Raw genomic sequence first — 24075 nt, forward strand, 5'->3', positions numbered from 1 at the left:
GCACTATGATGTTTATTTTTCAATAAGAAATAATTATTTCCAAGGAATGGCTAACTATTCCTGTGAGATCATATTTTGTCTAGAGACATCTGATGTACCTAATTTTCAAAAAGCAGTTACTAACTATGGCAAAAGATGTATGCGACCCACATGCTAACTCCTAGAACATCCATGTTTATTTTTACAAAAATAAATTGAGAAGCTTCAAATCCAGTGTGTAAAACTAACAAAGCATTAAAAGCACATTTCCTATTTCAAAAATTACTAAGAAATAATTTTATCATACCTTCAATTAAATTTAAGTAGAGAGACTGGCTATCAAGCATCTATAATAGCTAGATTATTTTCTTTGAGGTCAGAATAATTTTCTGATCACTAGTTCCAGTAAAGATGAAAAATATAATTAGGTTGAATGAAACTTCAGTACTTTAACGTTCAATCATGGAAACCACATGAAACTTCTTCTTTAAAAAAGAGAGCAGAATTTCATGCACTATTTCACTTGGCAGAGTATAACATATTTGCTGTCAGCAAAGGACTTTTTTCAATGAAGGAAAAGGAAAAGAAACTATTTCCATTCATACAGCATTGCCCAACTGATCAGAAGTATGAGACACTGGCAGCTCTCTTTCGACTGTAAGCAACTGATAGATTCAGTTCCTAAAGACTGCTATATAGTGTTCCTAAAAACTCATGTGAAATCCAGCAGATCTCCAAAAATTATATCTGTTTGTTTCACATTACCTAATCTGATTATTTTGTCATCACAATTAATACTTATGGGCTAAAACTACATCGAGTAGGAAAGCTTTAATGTAAAGTAAGTCATAAAACACTGATAATGGGAACGCTTGAAAAGGATCTAGGACTGCATGTATTTATATAAGATTTGTGAATATATAAGCACCCTGTTATATACATCAGGAAAAAGGTGAGGCTCAATGCAGTGAACTAATCATCAAAAAGACTAATCATCCTTAGGACAAGTGTATTCTCACAAGGACTTAAGCCAGCTAGCTGAAATGTATTGAACATCTTACCCAACAGCAAAGATTCATCCAAGACCATTAATTCATTGATTCTTTGTAAGAAGATTCCTTTTTTTTTGTTTCCCTAAGTTGTATTTTTCAAGTAAGAATTATACCCTGAACACCTTCAGGAAATTTTTATTTCTAATACAGTTATCACAAAAGCCACACCAAAGACTGAATATGCTATGACCAGCGTACTGGCATAATTTGATGAGGGATTCTTCTCTACATAGTAAAATTAATTCTGTTATTAATAAGTTTGTCTAGGGATGTTCTTTAAATCATCACAAGGAACATAATTTCCTACAAAACTAGAACTTTCAATCATCAAAATCTCCAAATCATAGAATACTTAGGGTTGGAAACAACCTTCAGATCATCTAGTTCCAACCCCCCTGCCATAGACAGGGACACACTTCACTAAGTGACACCCAAGGCTTTGTCTAACCTGGCCTTGAACACCACCAGGGATGGAGCATTCACAACTTCCCTGGGTAACCCATTCCAGTGCCTCACCACCCTTATAGTAAAGAACTTCTTCCTTATATCCAATCTAAACTTCCCCTGTTTAAGTTTTAACCCGTTACCCCTTGTCCTAGCGCTACAGTCTCTAATGCAGAGTCCCTTCCCAGCATCATTAAAGGGCCCCCCTTCAGATACTGGAAGGCTGCTATGAGGTCTCCACGCAGCCTTCTCTTCTCCAGGCTGAACAGCCCCAACTTTCTCAGCCTGTCCTAATACGGGAGGTGCTCCAGTCCCCTGATCATCCTCGTGGCACCCCTCTGGACTTGTTCCAACAGTTCCATGTCCTTTTTATGTTGAGGACACCAGAATTGCACACAATACTCCAAGTGAGGTCTCATGAGAGCAGAGTAGAGGGGCAGGATCATCTCCTTTGACCTGCTGGTCATGCTCCTTTTGGTGCAGCCCAGGATACGGTTGGCTTTCTGGGCTGCGAGCGCACACTGCCGGCTCATGTTCATTTTCTCATCGACCAACACCCCCAAGTCCTCCTCTGCAGGGCTGCTCTGAATCTCTTCTATGCCCAACCTGAAGCTGTGCCTGGGATTGCTCCCACCCAGGTGTAGGACTTTGTACTTGGCATGGTTAAACTCCATCATTGGCATCATTAAACTTCATCAGCCCACCTTACAAGTGTGTCGAGGTCCCTCTGGATGGCATTCCTTCCTTCCAGCATATCAACCGAACCACACAGCTTGGTGTCGTCGGCAAACTTGCTGCGGGCGCACTCAATCCCATTGTCCATGTCAGCGACGAAGATGTTAAACAAGACCGGTCCCAACACAGATCCCTGAGGGACACCACTCATTACTGGTCTCCAGCTGGACATTGAGCCATTGACTACAACTCTTTGCATGCGGCCATCCAGCCAGTTCTTTATCCACCGAGTGGTCCATCCATCAAATTGATGTCGCTCCAATTTAGAGACAAGGATGTTGTGTGGGACAGTGTCAAATGCTTTACACAAGTCCAGGTAGATGACATCAACTGCTCTGCCCCTGTCCACCAGTTCTGTAGCCTCATCACAGAAGGCCACCAAATTGGTCAGGCAGGATTTCCCCTAGTGAAGCCATGCTGGCTGTCACCAAGCACCTTGTTGTTTTTCATGTGCCTTAGCATGCCTTCCAGCAGAATCTGCTCCAAGATTTTGCCAGGCACAGAGGTGAGACTGACTGGTCTGTAATTCCCCGGGTCATCCATTTTCCCCTTCTTGAAAATGGGGGTTATATTTCCCTTTTTTCATTCGTCGGGAACTTCACCTGACTGCCATGATTTTTCAAATATGATGGACAGTGTCTCAGCAACTTCATTTGCCAGCTCCTTCAGGACTCGCAGATGGATTTCATCAGGTCCCATGGACTTGTGCACGTTCAGGTTCTTAAGATGGTCTCGAACCAGATCCTCTCCTACAGTGGGCCTAGGGTCTTCATTCTCACAGTCCCTGCGCCTGCTTTCCAGGACTTGGGTGGTGTGGTCAGAGCCTTTGCCAGTGAAGACTGAGGCAAAGAAGTCATTCAGAACCTCAGCCTTCTCCAAATCCTGTGTAGCCAGTTCTCCTGAGAGCTTCTGGAGAGGGTCTACGTTGTCCCTAGTCTGTCTTTTATTCCTTATGCACCTATAGAATCCCTTTCTGTTATCCTTAACATCCCTAGTCAAGTTTAATACTAACTGGGCCTTAGCTTTCCTAACCTGGTCCCTAGCTTCCCAGACAACATCCCTGTATTCTTACGAAGCCGCCTGTCCTTGCTTCCACCTTTTATAAGCCTCTTTTTTTCCTTCGAAGTTTCCTCAGGAGCTCCTTATCCATCCAAGGAGCTCTCCTGGCCCTCCTGCTGCACTTCCTTCTAGTTGAGATGCAACACTCCTGAGCTTGCAGTAGTTGATCCTTGAATATCAACCAAGAGTCTTGGGCCTCCCTGCCCTCTAGGGCTATATCCCATGGAACCTTCCTAAGCAGGTTCCTGAAGAGACCAAATTCTGCTCTCTTGAAGTCCAGGGCAGTGAGCTTGCCGCACACTTTTCTCACTGTCCTGAGGATCTCAAATTCGACCATATCATTATCTCTGCAACCAAGGCTGCCCTGGAGCGTCACATTTCCAACAAGCCCTTCCCTGTTGGGGAACATGAGGTCAAGCATGGCACCTCTCCTTGTTGGCTCCTCTATTACTTTCTCGTTCTGATTTCAAGAAGTATCTGAAAGAATTGCAGAGTACAACTACTGCTACATTAGCATCAACACAAAAACTAGTTCAGGCACTGATCAACATGTATAGTGTAGTTTACTCTTTTATTTCAATCTGTTCAAATAATATAATACAACGAGTTCAGTATAAAACATTATGGTTCTTAGGCAAATAAACAGACTCCCACACTCAGGTTACTGCTCCACAATACATTGAACACAGCTGCTCACAGCTTGTCCTCACACTGAAAAGTAGACTGAAATGGAATTAAAAACCTTATACCTGTACCCCATTGATTTTATTGACTTGGGGCATAATATAAAAAAAATAAATTTAAAGAAATCTTGAGTTACCAATACTGACAACAGCACCTACAACTTCCTACTGCTGGGGCACAGCATCCTTAATTTTATGGCTCATCATCGTATAAAAAGAAGCCTGTGTTTTGTAAGCCAAGTCTGATGCAATAAACACGCACAACACCAACTCTCTACTGCTAACCCATTCCTCATTGCAAGTCCAAGGGAATTTAGCTTCAGTTAAATATTTTTAAGGTTGAAAGCATCTTCCATTCTTTACCAAGCACCTAGGGAAACACTGAGTACAAAATGAGTGAAAGTATCACAGCTTTATGGGCATCAGCTACTGTGCCCCACTGACTTTCTTAGGTCAGTTTCCAGCACCTTAAGCGCTGTTGTGACTGACCTGAAGTTGGTCATTTCATAAGCACTTATTTTAGACCAGTATTTAAACTCACCCCGCTTCATGCACTTTAAGAATGTTTATCTTAGTTTATGAATGACAATGCCAAAAATAGCTACAAAGCTAGTAAAGGTTATATAGTAGTACGTTATCCATATGGTATCAACTAAAATAAATACAGTTATAGTCTGTTAAGTTTTCAAAATAATGCACTCGAGTCTCAGATTTGTGAAAAACTGAAGTTATATACTTATGTGTGGGTTTGTTGTTTGGTGTTTCTTTTAATTAAATCACAGAGTTATAAAATCAAAACTGAGTAACAGCACATACATAAGGATATATTGCATAAAAGCTAACAGAAAGTCCTTTGAATAAATGCAAATACACCTGTAGTATTTTCTGGCCACTGAACTAGCTCTTAGGACATATGTCAGAGTGAAGATGACTCCTGGCACACATTTGGCAGTACTGTACCAAAGCAAACCCTTTAAAGTTATCCCACTCTTATTATCATGGCCAGGAATACGCTGTGGCCATTTGTTTTTGTGAGCTAACCCCCTCTTGCTATAGGGTTTTATGACTAGTTTTAAATTATGCTTTAGTTTTCATCTAGGTAACTTTCAGAAATCCAAAAATACATGATGAAATTCATACATTTGCCAAAGACATAAGACAGTTCTCCAGAGAGCATAGGATTAAAATAAATTAAAACTGACAAATTTTATTGCTCCCAAACATACAAAATGTATGTGATGCACAGGTTCCTTAGTATAATACTGATCATTAAATTTTATTATAGTTTGTGCCTCATTTGTGAGACTCTTTGAATAAAATGTCCTCTTTTTTTACACCATCTTGCTACTCCAGTAGTGTGCTTAGCTTTAGAAATTGTAGGTTTTGAGCCCAAAATCCATGATGAGAAGGAGTAGAGCATATTTTCTGACAGATACTATGTGAGCAAATGAGGGTTTGGTGCCTCAAAGCTTGACAGCTCTGATCTAATATGCTGATTTCTCCTCTGCTCCCTGGGCTACATTTGTAAAACTTAATAATCTGCTTTTTGAGATCTCGTGTTTGAACCCACAAATCTTTCCTCTCATGGAAATACCCCAAACACCACCACGTTATTCTGGACAGAAGTGTCTAAAGTGTGCTGTTACGCCAGGGTGCTAAGCCAACCTAACAGCTAACTATTAAAAGGTTTTTGTGTTCCAATCCCTTCCCTTGCATCCATCCTATCCTTTAGTAAACCTGCTCAGTTCACTAATTTAGCATAAAACCATTTACTTTTTTCCTAAAATTAATGAATTAAACCAGTTCATAAAGGGGTGAGAAAAGTTTTACAGCCGGCAACATGGAGGAACAACCTGGCCAACAACCTGGCCAAGACTGTGGACAAGATAACAAGAAAAAAGACTTTGATTTCCAGAAGTAACCAGTTTTCTTCCTCTACCAGATTATGTTAATTTATCCTGCACACCAAACCTTCTCATTCAACTGTTGATGCTTCTCCAGTTTGCATAGATAGATCAATACTTGCTAGCCCAAAGACTATGTTTGCTGTCAGGTGAGTGCACCTGACTAACCTGAACAGCCCCTCTAAAACAGATATCTCTACTGCCCAATAACTACTGCCATCTCCTGCTTCCCTCCTACTGAGTGTGAAGAATCTCTGAATACCCCAAACAGCAGTTTCCAAACCATAATCCATGGTTGATAGCCATAGTAAGTGGTCTATAGCTAGTCTGGCAGAACTGTATCATACACCATAAACATAAATTCCTAAAATTCACCAGGTTATAGCAGCAGCCAGCAAGAAAGTTTTGGAGGGGAGAGGACGGGGGAGGACGACAACACCCTCAGAAACTTATGGATGCACCTAGTGATAAAGCTTGCCTGGTCTGTGTCCTTGTGCATGAACTGAAAAAAAAAACCCAGTACAGCTGATAGCCAGAGCAATCCTCAATCTATGGCCTCAGTGGTACTGCTCTCCTCTTCAGACAGTGAGGCTGGTCACCATGAACACCACACACTTAATACACTTCAAACTAGATAGTGCAGCAGTTCTGGAAGTATTTGTAAGTCTTTCAGCAAAGAGGAAAAAACTACAGTAACTTCAGTATTTTGGTTTAAACTGGGCTGCCTGGTTTCTATTATTTTTGGATTTCTTGCCAAGCATCTTTTTTCCTTCCTTTACGCCAACTCACCAGCAACTCACTGTGTAATTCATGAAGCAACAGCTTCTTTATCACATAATCTCTCCAAACGTGAAATGGTTTTAATACTTACCTTCAGTGGCAGTTACAACACAGAAACAGAGAATTATTATACATTAATCCCCTGAATTTCTGAATCAAAAAGAATGTACAGCATCTAAATACAAGGTTAAAATTAAATAATTCTACTCAGTTTACTAAAAAGGTAGCCCATACTATGTATATGCATTTATATAGATATACACACATGCGTATATATATAAAACTACAAAATATAGCTATATATTTACATCTGTTATACAATAGATAGCATACATATATGTATATATATATATATATATAAAATTTCTACTTCTGGCTAAGAAAAAAGAAAAAAAAAAAAAAGCCCCACAATTGCTACTGGTTTGTTCAAAAAATCAAGCCAGCTCTGATTTTATGACTAAATTTCATGACTCATTTTCTTCTTTGGTGCTAGGATCTTTCTGCAGACACCCCCAAAAATGAGGGAACTGCTTTTGTTTCTGCTGAATACAAATGGAATAAACTGCATCTCCCACAAGAGAGAGAATATTTTGTTTCAAGTGCTCCTGAAGCGCAAGTGGAAGCAAATGGAAAAGCTGCCGTATCTACAGCCTAGTGCAACTGCAGTCCACAGCTTTCACCAAGTTAAAGTAATGCTCTCATGCAAGGTAGGGTGCAAAGAAACCATCGCACCTCTTCAGAGCACCCTGAACACCCCCACACCACATTTCCGTCCTCCTCTATTTCCCAGACTCTTGACCCACCTCATCCGCTCCTTGAGTCACATGAGCACTCCTCCTCCCTTCAGCCACTCTTTGGGAAGCTAAGGGCCTTTTACCTGACTGCTACGCAACTGGTTTGTAACCAGGCAGGCCAGTTTTACTGCTGCCTTAATGACTGCAAACAAGATGACTGAATTTTCCAGTTTTCCAAGTGGCCACTCCACCAGGGGCTGCGCGGAAACACGGATGCACATGCCTGGCCACAGCCCTACAGGCCTGCAACCCTTGCACCACATCTGTGCAGTACCCTTGGCATGGCTCATGCCACTGCACGCACACAGAGCATCTGAGCATGCAACCAGTAATCTTCAGATGCGTTTTTCTTTTTAATAACTGGCCAGTTGGCATGCCTAACTATCTATTTTTCTCCTCTTGCAGGATGATCAGCCTCCCATTCCTACCAATAGCCTGCAAGAGGTTTTGTAAATCATCCTTTGGTAACACTAGGGCTCCCCACACCAAATTTCTTCTATGTCCTCTTTCATCCCACTTCCCATGCACCCCAAATCCTCATTCCAATATATCTTTCTTCTGTGCAGGAGGCAGATCTTTCAAAGTGCCAACTTTTTGAGCTGCTCTAGGGAGGATGGTAGAGAGGGAGCTGAGGATATTATCCTGGAAGGTGTTAATGGCCACCATCAAATGATTCTTTGATCTCCAAGCAATTACAGAGCTGGGCCTGCTAACCAGATGCAAAGGGCTCTCCTCTTTCCCCTGTTCTTCCTTCTGCATCCCAGACGGAGAGAAACGCCATCAACTTGAGAGCAAGGCCCTATAAACCAATTACAGGTTTATTTTGAGTTTAAAAAAAAGGACTATTTTGCTTTCATAAGAGATGTCAGAAATGAGTCTGCAAACTCTGAAAGAGACTTTGGTAACAACTCCTGTCTGCTTAAAAGCTGCCTGAATATATGCAATTTGACTGCAGAAGTTTAACAACCTTTAAGGTTCTTAGAAGTTCTTATCACAATCATATATAATAATAAAGAATTCTTTGAAAGCGTATGAGATTGTTTTACAGCTTTCTACTAATTAGTACTGCTTTTATTATATAGGGCAAGAAAATGACAATTTTTTCCTACACTGGCAGTGAACAGCCAATTCAGTAAGCTGCATTTTTGTTTTCTGTGACAGGACAGTGGAAAAATCTCTTTCATTTATTAGGTCTACAGAGAACAAAGCTGGCCGGGTGTCAAACCTGCTTTGTAAAAGCCCAGATCCGTTCACCCATGTGTAGATTCCACAATTCTTTACAACCTGTTACCAGTATCAACTTCACAAGAGATGAACCTTTGGTGTCTTCCAGTTAAGTGCTACTGCAACCCTTTTTAAAAGAGAGCAAAAACCTGAACTGACAGTTCAATACAGGGGAAAGAACAACCAAGCAGTGGCAGTGCCAAATTAAATTCTTCTTAAAATCAAAGATATCTTCCCCCCGCCTCCCCACCTCCAGATGAGCTTTGCATAAAGATATAAAACAAGATCTCCTACAATGGTGGATGAACAAGCTGGATAACTATTTAAATTTTAATAACTCTTCTCCATGCCTCACTGTTGTGCACCCATGCTACTTAAAGTGCCAGTTTCACCACCTCACTCGTGATTGCAGGGTAGCCAGAACTTGTCGTGGGGCAGACAGAGCAAGGCCTTAAGCTGAAAGGGTGCTGATGGCAACCTGATATAGAAGAATGATTTTTTTCTCCAGAAGGACAGGGCTTTCAGGAAGGAAAAAAACCCTACCATGGTGAAGTGATTGACTTGCTTTTAACTGCAACAAAGGTGGGTTCCTAGATGGCTTTGATGAAATTATTAAAATGTTCTGCCTTGGTAAAAAGGTACTTTGCACATTAAATCAGGTGCACGCTGTATTACAACCAGGGAAAAATATTAAACTTCAGTTTTCAGTAAACACACCCAACATCACATTCTTACATTTTCTAGAGCAGAAGTTATGAATAACAGCACCCACAACACTTCTTTATTTCAGACTTTAAAATTGAAAGAATTAATAATTCTGTTCAACTGAAATATTCCTGCTAAACTCCTGGCCCTGTATCTGTCTGTACTGAGAGCACTTGGCTTTAATTGTCCCATTTTTTTACCAATGGATTCTATTGCATTCTTTACGATAAAAAGAACTGCAAACTAACTCACATATGTTTCCCACATTACTAAGTGCTGTAAATAATTAGTTACAACTAATTCTTATGAAACATTCAGTACAATTCGCATAAGCTAAAGGTCTAGTGTCCTCACTCAGTACTAAGTTTGCAATGCTGCAAAAGTGCATCTGACACACACATGAACATCAACAGTCTTAACAACATCCTTCCATGCAAGTTACATATACTTATCAATTCAGATAAGCATGCAAACATGCATATGATTTTCTTCAAAGTTTAATAAAATCTGCAGGGTCTTTAGGTCTCCTGAAAGTAGGTGTGATTTTTATCACCACCACATAAACAGTCCTCTTTAATACTCCTCTCCTCACCATGCAGTCTGCAGATCACACGAGCGCAGAGACTCTGAACTTAGTTTTATTTGCACAAAAGCACAGGGAACATTACACAGCACTGTTTCTCGTATGGAGGAGAGCAAATCTGTACTCCTCACAAACAGATCTGCCACAATTCAAACTTCAATCATAATTTGCAGATAGCTTGAGGGCCAGGATTAAAAATTTTAGCAGTAAACAAAGCCAACATTTCTGAATACAACATAGAAATATTTTAGCACCATTTTAGGAGTACAATGTACAAAACCGGCTCATCGGCCTTTTAGAAATCTGCTGCAAAACATTCAAACTCTCCTAATCTTTGTCCCTCATTTGAAGCAAAACAGCTTTGTGTTGCCTCTAAAAATAGGGAGGGAGTAGAGGGGGATGGGAAGGGGAGAGAATAAAGAGGATAAGTGGGAGTAAGAACTGATGCACCACACTGGCATTGATTTACAAAAAGACCAGTGAATCGTATTCTTAGACTATGGCTTTCCTATCAAAGTCAAGCACATATGCAATTATCAAATAAAAAGGTCATCCTGTACTTTTTATTTTGTACATGCACATGCAAAGGAAAAAAAGGAAAAGTTTTGTTTCATCTGTTACCAAAACCATCATTCTGCAGTCAACACTTTTAATGAAATACAGGCCAAAGGATTAGTCAGAACAGATTCATGGAAAAACAAAGGAAATCTGTATGCAAATACAAGCCTACCACATAACTAAACCCAGGAATGAATCCTGCTTGATTGAGTACCTCTGAATACTGTCCTGTAAGGGTCCCTGTAATGGCTCGCACTCATACCCACTCCAGAGCTACTAGCAGCAACTTTAGTAGCCACTGCCCTGGAGAAAACAAACGATACTAATATCATCATTAAAGCAGTGACAAGTATTCTTATTAATAAATGTGTCAGAAATATAGTCCGTGTGTGTTCAAAGTCTTAAGAAGATTATGTTCATATTTTTTTAGGGAAGAAGCAGACATGGACCCAGCAGGGAAGGCTATAGGGAAAGCTACAGGAGAGGTTATGGGGCTCAAGGAAAGGCTGCTGCACAGCTATCGCCCAGCTGGGAAAGACAAGTTATTTGAAAGCTATGGTGTAACAGACAAGGCAAGAGAGTCAGCCAGTCATGCTTGTTGCAGGAACATTCTGGTGTCGTGATGAGCCAGAGGCTGGCTGATGGACAGGCATGAGAACAGAGCATCACCAATGCAGCGTCGCAGGCCTCGCCCAGAGAGGCGGAAGCAGCAACCCAATGCTTTCCATGGCTTAACATTAGTCTAATCTCAGCTGGGTCTTTGCATGAGTAAATGACTCTAGGAGTTTTTCTCAGAGGGTTATTTTTAAATACCTGACCATATGAGCTTCCTTGGAATAGGAAAAAAGGGGAGGCAAAACTAAATAGTCATTACATGTACGTTTAAATATAACATTAAAAAACCCACAAGACATTTAAACTGACTAGAAATGTTCACTTTCATTTTAATTTTAAAGCTGGCAATGGACCCGGACCCAGAAAAGGTTATACTCTGACTGAGATGCAGCAGTGTGGAGTTTCTAAACCAGTCTTTAAAACAGTTCAGAAGAGGGAGAAAAAAAACTTTGCTCAAAATCTCTCACATAGAAAAGTAGCAATTTGGGTTTGAGTCCTCATTCAGAGATGTGCTAAAGACACCCAGAACTAGAAGAGAAATCTCAAGTAGGAATGGCAACAGTAGTAAGCGCACAAGAGAATGTGGCTGTACAGAGTTCAGTTAACAGCAGCAACATTAACAAATAAGGTCAGGGAGTTTGACCTTGAGTTTTCTCAATAGTGCTTTCTCTGCAAGAAGCATCTGCACTAATGCCAAAATGTCACTTTTAAGTCTTTATCTATTTCTGCTTCAAAATATAGACATAAACACACCTAGTTTTAGGTAAATAATCTCAAAAGAGGCAGTGGGATGCTCAGAGAACACCTGGTCACAAGCATCAAAGATTATCAAGAGACGAGGCTGAGACCCTGAATGAAAACACACCTAAAGCGACATTTTGGAAATACTGATCTAACAACTGTATTTTTCATGCAGCAATTGTTAACATATTTAGAATTAAATTCTAAAACACTACCTAAAATTACAAAGCAAGCAGCTGCTTGAAAACATGCTTTCAACATATAAAGTATTTGTATATCAATTAATCTCAAATCAGCTGTCCCTTACTGTTTACTTGTGATTTTTTTGGCTGTCACTATCAATAATGCATGCAAAAATTTTCATAGTTCTTCCATCATGCTGATTAATTACCCATTTGCTGAAGTTGTTCTGAGCAAAATTAGTTCATTTATTAAACAAAATTGTCTTTTTAATAGAGTGTTTTGGCAATGGAGCTGTAAAATTTGACAATGGAACAGCAAAGTTTAAATATTAAAATTACATTATATGGTCTCTGTATATGACAGTACTAGCCATTGAAAGCATAGCATTTCTTCCAGTGTGCACATTATCTTTCATGGTCACTGCAATTGCTTACTCCCTCATCTTCTCTTGGCTGTCCACCTTTGGACTTTTAGATCATCAGAACAAACTGATAATTTTATTTCAAGGAGAAAAACACCAGAAAGAGCCAACCCCAAGTGATACTGGTTAATACTTACTTATTTACTAATTTTAATCTTGGATATTCGATACATTTTAATTTACTATGGACACATCTAGATTTCTGGAACTGCAGAGCTTCCCTTCACACGGCAGAGCACAACAAAAAAACTGTGTGATCTGTCTTAGACTGGTTTCCTTTCTGCTACATACACACCATCTACTTAAGATGATCTGATAACTCACTTCTGGGTGTGCACAAGTACTGCAGCTAATGAAGATTTTGGTGGTTTATTAGAGGGGGAAGGAAAAGGTACACGGTACATAGACTTCTAACCAAACTCTGTTGCCATACAAATCTTTTCTACTATGGCCATTCTGAACTGTTCATTTCAGTTCCAAAGCAGCAATTTTCTTTCTGAGCTTGTAAGATTTTTCTCAAAGGACATAAAAAAAAAAAAAAAAAAAAAAAAAAAAAAATAAAATAAAATAAATTAAAATAAAATAAAATAAAATAAAATAAAATAAAATAAAATAAAAGTGTGTGCACTTAGCTACAGAGATAGAATAAACCTCTCTATACCCACATTTTTGAGTATCAACAAGTTCTGTACTTAGTTGCATTGATAGGTCCTCATCGTGCCCCAGAACCCTTCTTCTCAGACAATGAATGTATTTTGGGTTCCATCACCCAAAAGAGCTGACAAAATGCTGAAGGCAATGAACTGAGACTGACAGGGGAATGAAATTAAGCATTTAATATTTACAGTTGAGGACTTGGGGTTCCAACCATAAATGAGTTTCTTTGGAGTTGTTTTATCCCTTGGTATTTATAACCAGTTACAAGATAATAGTTAATTTGCCATGAGTGTAACTGAGTATCTGCAGGAGACTAATGCCATTAAAACCATCTGCAGACAGCAAGTGGAAGTCAGCAATCCTAGGGCTACAGCTTTCTGCTGTTAACTTCGTATCTTGAAAGAGACACTGCTTCCTTTCCAGCCACATAAAACTTTTCAGCATTCAACAGAGTCCAGTTATAAAACCACAAGAAGAAAAAGCATGAAAAACCCTCACAAAATTGCTTAGCACCATCAAAAACAGGTTTCATGTGATAATAAGGATTATCATATTATTCACTTTGTTTCCATGTTAGTATACTACCCCAAAAAAGTACACTAGAAAACCAAGCTCTTCAGTTAGGACCTAACTTAACTTGCCTGATCACATCAAGTGTCCTCACATGAATGAATTATAATGCATTTAACCACATATGTGCCTTTTTCCAACTGTGCTACCCTCTGTGCTTCAGTACAATATTCACTCTGTTCAATGTTTTGTCTCATTTTCATTGCCCAGTGCATGACTACGCACACCATTTATTGCTGTAGTCAGAAGTATTCGGTATTGAGTATTACTTTCACAAGAGAACTTTCTATTAAGCTCATCAGTAAGTTGACCTGTTTCACTTACAGCGTCATTTGCATTTAGGATAAGCATTATGCCTGCTTCCAGCATGAGCAACAGGCAGTATATAAATGTAGGTGGCTATTATGGAAACTTAGGCCCTTATTTTCCACAGTACTTAGGAAATTAGCTTATTTAAATATTCAAAGCACATCATCTCCTGACTCAAAGCACAGCTTCTCCTTGAGAAGACTGAGTGCTCAGCATCTTTGCAGATCAGCCCAGAGCTGAGCACATGCAAGAAAGATGCATATTTAGTACCGACCAACTAAAAAGCTGAGTGACATGCGAGCATCACATGGGAAGTGGGTGGTAGAGCCCAAGGGCAGAATTCAGCTCTTTGTAGCTGCCTTGGCCAGGAAACTATTTTCTGACTGCGATCCTTGCCCTGTTGCATTCTCACCATCCATTTTCTCCTACCAGCAACACAGCAATCCAACAGCACCTCTATGAAGAATCCATCATCTGAGTTAATTAAAATAAGGGTCCAGTAGTAAAACTGTAGGCAGTGGCAAAGCTGAAGCCCATGGTATGATGCATACACAGCCAGGGAACAGAGCTACGCTTGCCCAAATAACCTGAATATTGGCATTTCTAACTTCTGCACCATACCTTTTGCACCTGTAAGTAATCTTTCAGGGGTTTTTAGTATGTCGTTTATTGTGATTTGGAAAAAGCAACAGCAACAATAACAAATCATCACTTGGCATCATGACTGCACGCATGATGAAGACAGGGCAAGCAAACACTTTGCAGGCCCAGAACAGATCTGCAGCACCTTGAGCTCACAAAGCAAGCAAAACCAACATTGAGATCTGCTGGCATAAATTACAAATGTTACCCTAACAATTCATTTTAAAATATTACCTTCTCCCATTCTTTCCCCTTTTATGTGGGTTGTCAGCTTTACAGGTCACAATTTTTATGCATTCAGATTTTTATATATATATATATATATATATATATATATATATATATATGTATAAGTACATGTTTCTACATGTTTATCTATCTTATATATAAATAGTTTTTAATGTTATATCTATAAAAATATAAAATACTTTAGCCAAAATTTCATTAAAATATTAATAAATCAGACTTTGGGGAGGGGGAACAGGGAAGACAATATTTTATAATTTACGTAAATGAAGCATCCATTTTGGATGCTTTGGAAAAGAATAAAGCAGCCATTTTTGGAAAACGGGCATTTGATGAAAAACTTCTCAACTAAATGTGAAATACATTAAAAATATACTGCAACGGCAACCTCTGATTCTTTGGCACCATATTTCCTGCTGAACTGCTCATTTATGGACTACTAGCATAAGCTTCAATACAAATGGAATGTAATTAAACATCCCCAATTCAAGATGCCTGTGAACTAAAAATAATAAACTCATTCAGGTCTCAAATGAAAAGCCAGATGTTATGAACTGGGGATTTCATAACGATGATGCTTCCCACCTTCCCTTTTGGGTTCCCTTCATGCTATTAAGACGTGTAGTAAGCAAATACCTGATCACATTACAGAGCAGAGATTAGTAAACCAGATCTACTGTGATTCAACCATCTTACTACAGGCAATAAAACTAAATGATTTTTTTAATTAATCTTTGAAGTAGAGCTTTTCTTCATAGACAGACACCTGATCTTGATTGAAAGTTGCTGTGAAATCAACTGTATATGGCAGTGCAATGTTCTGCTGTTGTTATCCTTCCTGTAAAAATTTGCACCTTTAGTTTTGAATTAAGTTTATCTAACCTTCCTGCCCCCAGATCTGCTTATGGATTTGTTTGCTTAACCTATGGGCCTGCTATTGCAGAACTGTTCATTGTGTAGGAGCACAGAGGCAGAAGAAGGTCATGTCTTCCAACTCTGGCCTTGTCTTTTTGAAGAGAAGCGCACCCAGCTTTCTCAGCTCTTCTCTGATTTTTTTAATCAGAAGATCTACTTGGAGTAGTTCCAATTTATGAACCCAACTTGTGGGTGCCAAACTAAATAATTACTGTAGCTTAATACAGAAATTATACAACATCTTGACTGTTGCAATACATCTTTCCTCTGCTCTATGCTTCCTGTTTATATAATCACATTTGTATTAGTTCTTTTCACCAGGAGTATTTGGGAACTCCTGGATTCAAGAGCCACCCATCATAATTTTGTTTCTGGATGTAAGACTTCATATCTGACTGTATTCAAATGCACATTTTGTTAGCTTGCTACCACTTGTCAAGTGACCCATATGGCTCTGTAGTACTTGCTTGTGCTCTTCACTGTTCGTAATTTCAAACACTTGTATATCATTTGCAGACTTTTTCCATACAAAGTTTAATTTCATGTCACAAAACACCAAAGAGCATATGACCAAATAAGTAACTCTGTTCTATGTGAAACTGCTGCTCAGTAATTCCACATTTAGAATGCATTAATTAGCCAGCGTTAACATAGCAGGTATGTATCACTGAGTTTGCCTTGTTACATATTTTTAAATTCTGTGCAAAACAAGCCCCAACTGTTTGGTCCATGGGACCATCTAAAAACTTTTCCAGAATGAATGACCGTCATGGCTCCAATTACACCTTCAATACCACAGTACTCAAATCCTCATCATTTGCTCTCTCTGCATATGGATTTCACTGTGCAGAATGACTGGAAGAAACATGCACAAATTGTGACAGCAAATGTGTTTTTATTTAGACTACAGTTAGAGAGCTCTTTCAAGGAGAAGAAAGTACTAATTCCTACCCTTTGTTCCCAAGTCTGTTTCTGTTTGGGTTTGGTTTTTTTCTTTTAATGGGTCTGGGTTAAAAGAACAAAACCAAAAAAAACTCTTCAAAAAGATAAGGGAAGATTGTTCTGTCCTTGCACAGCTACTTCTGGGGAGGAGGAGCTGGACAGCAACCTCTGCACTTAGTCACCCAAGGTTTATCTGAGCTCTGTCCTGGAACATACTGTATCTTAGCATATAACATGAAAACTACTAATTGCTCCTCCAGATAAAATCAGAGATGATCATGTCAAATAAACTGTATTTTCTAGCATTAATTATATTGCACTGTTTTTAATTCCTGGTTAACCAAGTCCTTGGTCAGCCTTTTCAAGATTTTATCTAAATTTAGAGTCAGGCTGTTAAGTCTAGAATAAGCAGCTCATCCTGCCCAAGACAATATTAAATTTCTTCCAAGTGTATCTTGATTTTCCACATGTGACAAATTTGGGGGTAGTGGTGGAATAACAGAAAAATCAAGATAACTCTGCAGAAAATACCATGAAGTTTTAGACAGAATTTGGAAAACTAACCCTGTATGCCTAATGACTCTGCTGTTTCATAGCCTGATGAGCCAGGAAAGGCAAGTGGTTCAGCATCAGTTCAGGATATCAAAACACAGTGAGTTGTTGTTTTGGGGTTTTTTTTTTTTGGTTAAAAAAAAAAAAAAAGCAGCAAAATACATTCCTCATTTTCTGTATTGTTAATTGTTAAGTTAACTTTCTTTGTGGGTTGCTTTGCTCCTTCTTTTCTTACAATCACAAGCTTCCAATTATAGATTTGTCTTTTCCTCCCCACCTTTGATTTGTTACACACCATTTCCAAACTGGCTTAATACTTTCCATAATATTAAAACTTTTAAACTATCACTTTCCTCTGTGGGATGTTCTTTGTCAAAGCATGTGACTTATCATTTGTATATTTCACACTTTCTGCAGTGTAAAATACATAGGTATTTTACATATAGGTAAACATAAATCCGTGTAGACAGGGAGGAGGAAAAAAATAAAAAGTACCTAACTGGTTCAGACTTGATCATGACTTGAAACTTTGAGTACTTCCAGTTGTGTGTTTCTTTATTTCACACAGTGGGATGTAATGCCTTTTATTCAGAGCTGGTTGCAAAATGTAAGGAAGTTGCCATCTCTGTGTTTAGAACACTCAAAGTTACAGTACAACCAGAGGGAGACGTGGTATGTACTCCTCAGCTTGAAATCTCCCACAATATCCTCCTCTCCGCTTGCTCATCTCTTGGACGGTCAATCGTTCTCATCTGTAGTGTGACTTTCATCTTACACTCTGTCATAAACATTTAAAATCATTTCCCTGAGGGTTATCTTAAAAAAAATCACAGATAATTAATAACACCATTGCTGACAACATCAGATGTCCTCAATACGCTTAGGTCTGTTTCAGTTTTCTAATCATAAATCTACATGTGAGGTGGAGGGATTTTCTGGTGGTGGTGGTGGTGTTTGGGGGGTTTGTGTTGTTTTGGCTGTTTTTCAAAGCTTACCTTATGGAAGCAAATGTTCCTCAGAGTAGACTTTGGGGTAAAATATTATGATGTTTTCACTCACATTTTTCACACAAAATATTCACTGAATTTGCACACTACCTTCCAATTCTCTTACAGCAAGAGATGAATCTTAAAAGTCTCTTTTCACCAAGGAACTGAAAAGAATAGGACAAAAATCTCTGATGATTTTTTGGTGGTTTTTTTTGTTTGTTTTTTTTTTATTGTTTGTTGTTTTTTTTTTTTAACTAACTCCCACAGCTTCCCCACCTAACATACTATCAGTCATCAAGTGTTTTCTTTTAAATCTCATCAAGTGCTTTTTGATCTTTGGATTGTTTTGTGTTATACAAGCTGTTCACTTTTTCAGCACAGGAAAAAACCTAATCCGTGATTGTATACATAGTTGCTTTTTTTTCCTCCCTTCTTTGCTATATATTTATAACCGGGATCAGATGTCCACACTGGAAACAGAACTCTAAAAAGTCCACAGTGATTTCACAAGAGACGCCTTAACTTGATCCTTGGCTCATTTCCATCTAGCTGCCTTTTGGAGAAGAAAGTTCACTTCCTTCACCACCCTTCATTTTATTGGAATGGAAAGTGAACCAAAGGGAAACAGTAAGATTCCAACCACAACACAAAGGAAAAACTAAAAATTCATCTCCAAATGAGAAGCAGAGAATGGCGAAACTGAGGACTACTACTTCAGGGGGTTTTCTTCTGCACAAGTTAATCACAGCTGTACTCAAATTAGTGCAATTACAGAATTAACATCTGCATACCAACACGCAGGGACTGAGGACTCCATCACTGCTCAAAATTGAAGATGAGCATCACTAAAGCCCTCCAAAATAATTTTGTTTTCAAAGAATCACTGAATCCCTAAATGTTGTCAGCATCTTCTGTGTAACATGGTCATAATTCCATAAAAATGTGGACGGTTTGATTTGCTGATGGCATTAGTTAAGAACAAAAATGCTTTGGCTTGGAATGGCTGGCACCCTGCAGCCCTGCTCATCAACTCCAGTGTATCTTACCCACCCCAGCCTGTTCCCATTATTACTCATGTACTAAAGATCTGCCATGCATAAAAAAACCTAAAAGGTGTTATTAAATTAGCATCCTAATCTGTAAAGAAAAAAAAAAAAACAAAAAAAAACCCCACCAAAACATATAAACCCATTAAACTTTATTTTCCTTATTAATAAACTGAATAAAACAGCAAAGCAGGACAATGGAATAATATCAGTCCACAGAGATATAAACAACAGAAGCCAGGCTGATCCTTTTCATTAAGGAGACAGAAGAAACAAGGAAAAAATGAAGCTATGCTCTCAAAGTAGAAAAAGACTGATTTAAAAAAGATGTTTTATTATAAAGTTTTAAGACATTTTATACATTTTCAATTTTTTTTAGAATTTAACAAAATTTTAACTAAAAGCAATAAATATCAGATTATCACATTTGCAATTTGACTGACATAAGGAATGCTTTAAATGAAAACCTTTCCAAGGCAGTGACAACGTTAGAAACGGATATCAGATACTTCTAAGATTTGCCAAAGAGGCTTCATCTCATCATGCAACAAACAAGTTTCTGAGTTAACAGAAAATACAACACATTCACAGGCAAAGAAAATTCCATTTCTTCCCAATTATCTAAACAAACAGATAACATTACAAATACGAAGCAGTAGTCCTATGGGAAAAAGCAAACAAACTCCTCATTAAAAAATGTCCTTTGCTAAGCACTTCTATATACACTGGAAAAGTGACCAGCCTACTGATGCTGTTATGCAACCCTTATATACATATATGCATGTTGATTTTCATATACAGTGAGGAGTGATGAGACGCAATCAATGATCTAATTAGTATCAAGACTCGAGTCTTACACAATTTCCCAGATAGAGAAAATCAAGACATCATGTCACTCTACAAAACAAAAGGGATACGAAAGATTTGGATGAGCCTAGTTTCATATACCAACTCTGACTGTGACGGCAGACTGATGCTTCCCAGAAAGCTTGAAGCGTCTTTGCCCTGCAATTGCACCTGAATATTTTTTCCCCATTATTGTATATGGAAAGAAAACTTCTTTGCTCTGACACCTGGACACAAACTACTTGAAAAGTCTTATGAGCACAAAAAAATAAAAACATTTACATGGAGGATTACACCCAAATAAGACACACCTACAGAACACCTTGGAAAGAGCCTACAAAGTAACATTAACAAATAAATGAATTTGCAAGCCTGTTCTGAATTAACTTTTGTTCTGAAGCAACTTTAGTCCATCATCTCAGACTAGGCTTTGACTTTACTAGTGACAATGTCATGAACCTTTGAAATCTAAATTTATCAGTTAATTCAACAGGAAAACAACAAATTGCTGACTTCAAACAGCCACCCTGTTTAATGCAGATTGCTGAAGGTAAATCTAATTGTAAAATAGTATGTGCTTGCTAAACAGTCATTCAACAAACACTATGACTAACACAAATCCCACTTTCCTACATGTTTGTGCCATGAGGCTGACTGACCTTGTAAAGCTCTTTCCATGCTCAAGACATTTATGAAATCACCCTAACTTAAGCCAGCTCCTTAGAGTCTCACACTTTTTCTTCTTCAGTTAAAGTACTAATAAAGTCTCTCTCCTTTACTTGACCTTTTTATAAATGTCTTTGAGACATTTATTCCTCCTCCCTTCGAGATATTTGCCAATATATATTAAAAGGGCTAATAATTCAAAACTAACAAGTGATGAAGCCCTAAGACAGGCAGAGAGCCTAATCATAATCATTTCCTCTAATGCAAAACAAATTTAATCATTGAACTCTTGAGTTTTATATGGTCATTATTAGATCCTTCCTAGGAGAAAGGTATTCTTGGTAGATAGGCAAAGCATGGCAACTTTCATCACATTTGTGTGGTACTACCTGCAACTCTCAAAAGCTGATGAGAACAGAGAAATTGCACTGAATCACAGAAAGCCTGAAATTCTGGAAGCACCCAGTTGAAGTTCTGCCTTGCCTGGAAATTAAGAGTGATGTTGGAACTGTTACCTATTTTGACCTAATTAACTCCTAAAACTCTAGTGAAGACAAAGCAATTGTTCTTCCAAAAGTGCTAAACCTCACAAGTTAATGCTTAAGCTTCCCCCTAGGCTTTAACTCATTAACTAGAGGTGTTAATTAGATCGAGCTAGGTAAATCAGTCAGGATCACACCTTTAAAGCCTGGACTAGACAAGGCCTAACCCTCATATATATTGAGTGGATAGATTTATTAGCATGCTTATTTGCACAACTGCCTAGAAAATATCCCACCAGGCTTGTAAGCATCAACGCCTGTAAGGTGCAAGAATATAAACAGATTAAAGGTTTATTGCAACAAAAAGAAGTGATGACTCTTACCTTGGGCTAAGTGAATACACACCAGTTAAACTGAACATACACTTTTGCTTTAACTGGACACAGGCTACCATCTTTCAGTATTACATAAACAATAAAGCTCTAGCTGTAATATCTCTAAATGACACCTTCAGCAGGGTATTATTTGGTACTGGGTTTGGCTTCTGAACTCAATGATAATTCCAAACACAGTCCTGGTATATGGAATTACATCCATAGCACTGTGCATTCGTTGCAAGATCAGCTAGACTTTTACTGAGGGATAATCTATTCTGTACACTTGACAAAAATAATGGCAAAGGGGAATACATTTAACAGGTTAAGAGTATGCACAGAAATCTCAGGTTTAACTGACAAAAACTTGCTTGCACTCTACGAACATGATTTCCCTTACTCCAGACTAAATAAGACTCTAAAGATTCTAACTGAGAAGAAAGAGCAGCTCATTACTTCCTGAACATTTTAGTAACGTGAGTGAGTGACTCTGGGGAGGGGCAGAGTAGGGGCCATGCAGGCAAAAACCTGTGTTTTCCTTTTACTACAGCTTCAGGTGAAAAAATCCCAGAACAGCACCATGTAAGAGCATCGAGAGCACAGACTACTTCAGAGATAATACAAGAGGGATTTATCAATTTAGTATTTCTATTTTTAAAAAAAATATAGAACTCCAGATTACCTTCTGCACCAGGAGTTCTCCAGCTTTTTGAAGTTGAGCAGTTTTATTTGAGGTTAGCACACAACTGGGAAATCTTGCTGCAAAAACTTTGACAGATTACAATACTGTGGTTTTTCTAGAGCTATCTTGCTGGAAACAGTCCTTACATTCATAGCCCTCTGAAGATGTTAAGCATGTGCCAAGACTCCTATTTTAGGCTCATCTTCCATCTATCTCCCTTATAAGGACAAATTTTTCCAAGTTTGAATCAATCCAAAGCACTGATTATATATGAAAAATATCATGCTGAAAGCCTAATTACTGAATAACTATTAAATTAGTTTTCCTTAACTTTTGCAAAATAATATAGACTATTAAAAATATAAAAGCAAAATCCTAAATTCAGTTTCTCTCAACCAGTGCTACCTCCTTTCAGAGTCTGAACCCAGGACCAAGTGCAATAACCATTCTTCACAGAGCTTAAGAAGTGCATACTTTAATAGTTTTCTAATTTCTTCCCTTATCCAGCAAGTAGTCCAAATATAGGTTTTATAGAAGGAGATTTTTTCACTGTACTGCTGTAAAATTACATTCTTATAGTTCTAAACTGATTGTTCTAAAATGTTGCATATACAATTATGTTTCTTTAAATCTGCTTCACATTAAACAGAAAAGACATAGCAGTGCTCTAGCCAAAAATATAAAAGAGTATTTCTACAAACTGTCCATCTCTTAGGTGAGTTAAGGCAATATACCAAGTGTACACATGTAGCGCCTCACAAATGATGTAATCAGCAGCAGAATTCCAGTCTTATCAGAGATTGGAATGCTTTCCTGAAGACAATGTACTCAATTTTTCTTCCTACTGAATCTTTCTTGCCTTGGCAAGTCATGAAACTTTGGCTCCAATCTCATTAATGCCTAGATTTGATCTGATAATATTTGAAAATATCTAGATTTTCTAATATCGGCTATAACTTCACCATTCCTATTCATGAAGCAAAATAAAACAGGATAAAAAGAGGAAAATAAAAACATTTAAAAGGTATTGTATTCACCACCTTGTTATATCTTTGCAGATTTAATATCACTTTAGGAAAAAAAAAAAGAAGAGATGCTAACTATGCATATCTCATTCAATTAGCAAGAGTTACCTATTTGTAACTCTAAATTATAATCTGAAGCCTGGAAGATTTTGGGGTAGGGGCAAGGTGATCTGATATTTTGGTTTGGTTTTTAATATATCGGTCTACAAAGTAAAACACAAACCAGAAACATCACCCTCCCTCTCACACACACACACCAAAAAACCAAACCCAAACTCAAAACAAGATCCTAAAACAGTAACCATTTTCCATCCCTGCCTACAGCTGAAAGATCCAACCCTTATAGCCTCCTCCTCTTCTATATGCAGAAATTGTGGCTGTAGCTATAGTCAACTGAAAACAAAAAAGCATCCCACTGTATTTTTACTTTGGCTGTATCTTTATGGCCAAACTTTGTTTGCAACCTTTACAAGTCAACTGCTTCAAGCAGATGGGAAACCAACATGGTATTCAATGGAAGGCCAAAAAAACTGTTTTAAGGCAACAAAATGAAGAAAGCATTAGTCTACTGAATCACAATTATGATAGCGAGCACTTTCTAAAGATCATGTCCAACATAACTGAAAGACTTGAAAACTGAATAAACAATTACAGACTATAAGGATAGGCATC

The 24075-nt window shown here is 38.2% G+C and overlaps 1 protein-coding gene across 1 annotated transcript in view; it reads right to left on the reverse strand.

Moving 5' to 3' along the window:
• Nucleotides 1–24075, reverse strand: part of NCOA2 (nuclear receptor coactivator 2) — a 193612-nt gene that overhangs the window by 124689 nt on the left and 44848 nt on the right. The window lies entirely within an intron of this gene.

This window comes from Pezoporus wallicus, unplaced genomic scaffold, assembly GCF_028554395.1.
Source record: "Pezoporus wallicus isolate ANWC-B61680 ecotype Strahan unplaced genomic scaffold, APGP_CSIRO_Pwel_v1 contig_4131, whole genome shotgun sequence".
Taxonomy (NCBI): domain Eukaryota; kingdom Metazoa; phylum Chordata; class Aves; order Psittaciformes; family Psittacidae; genus Pezoporus; species Pezoporus wallicus.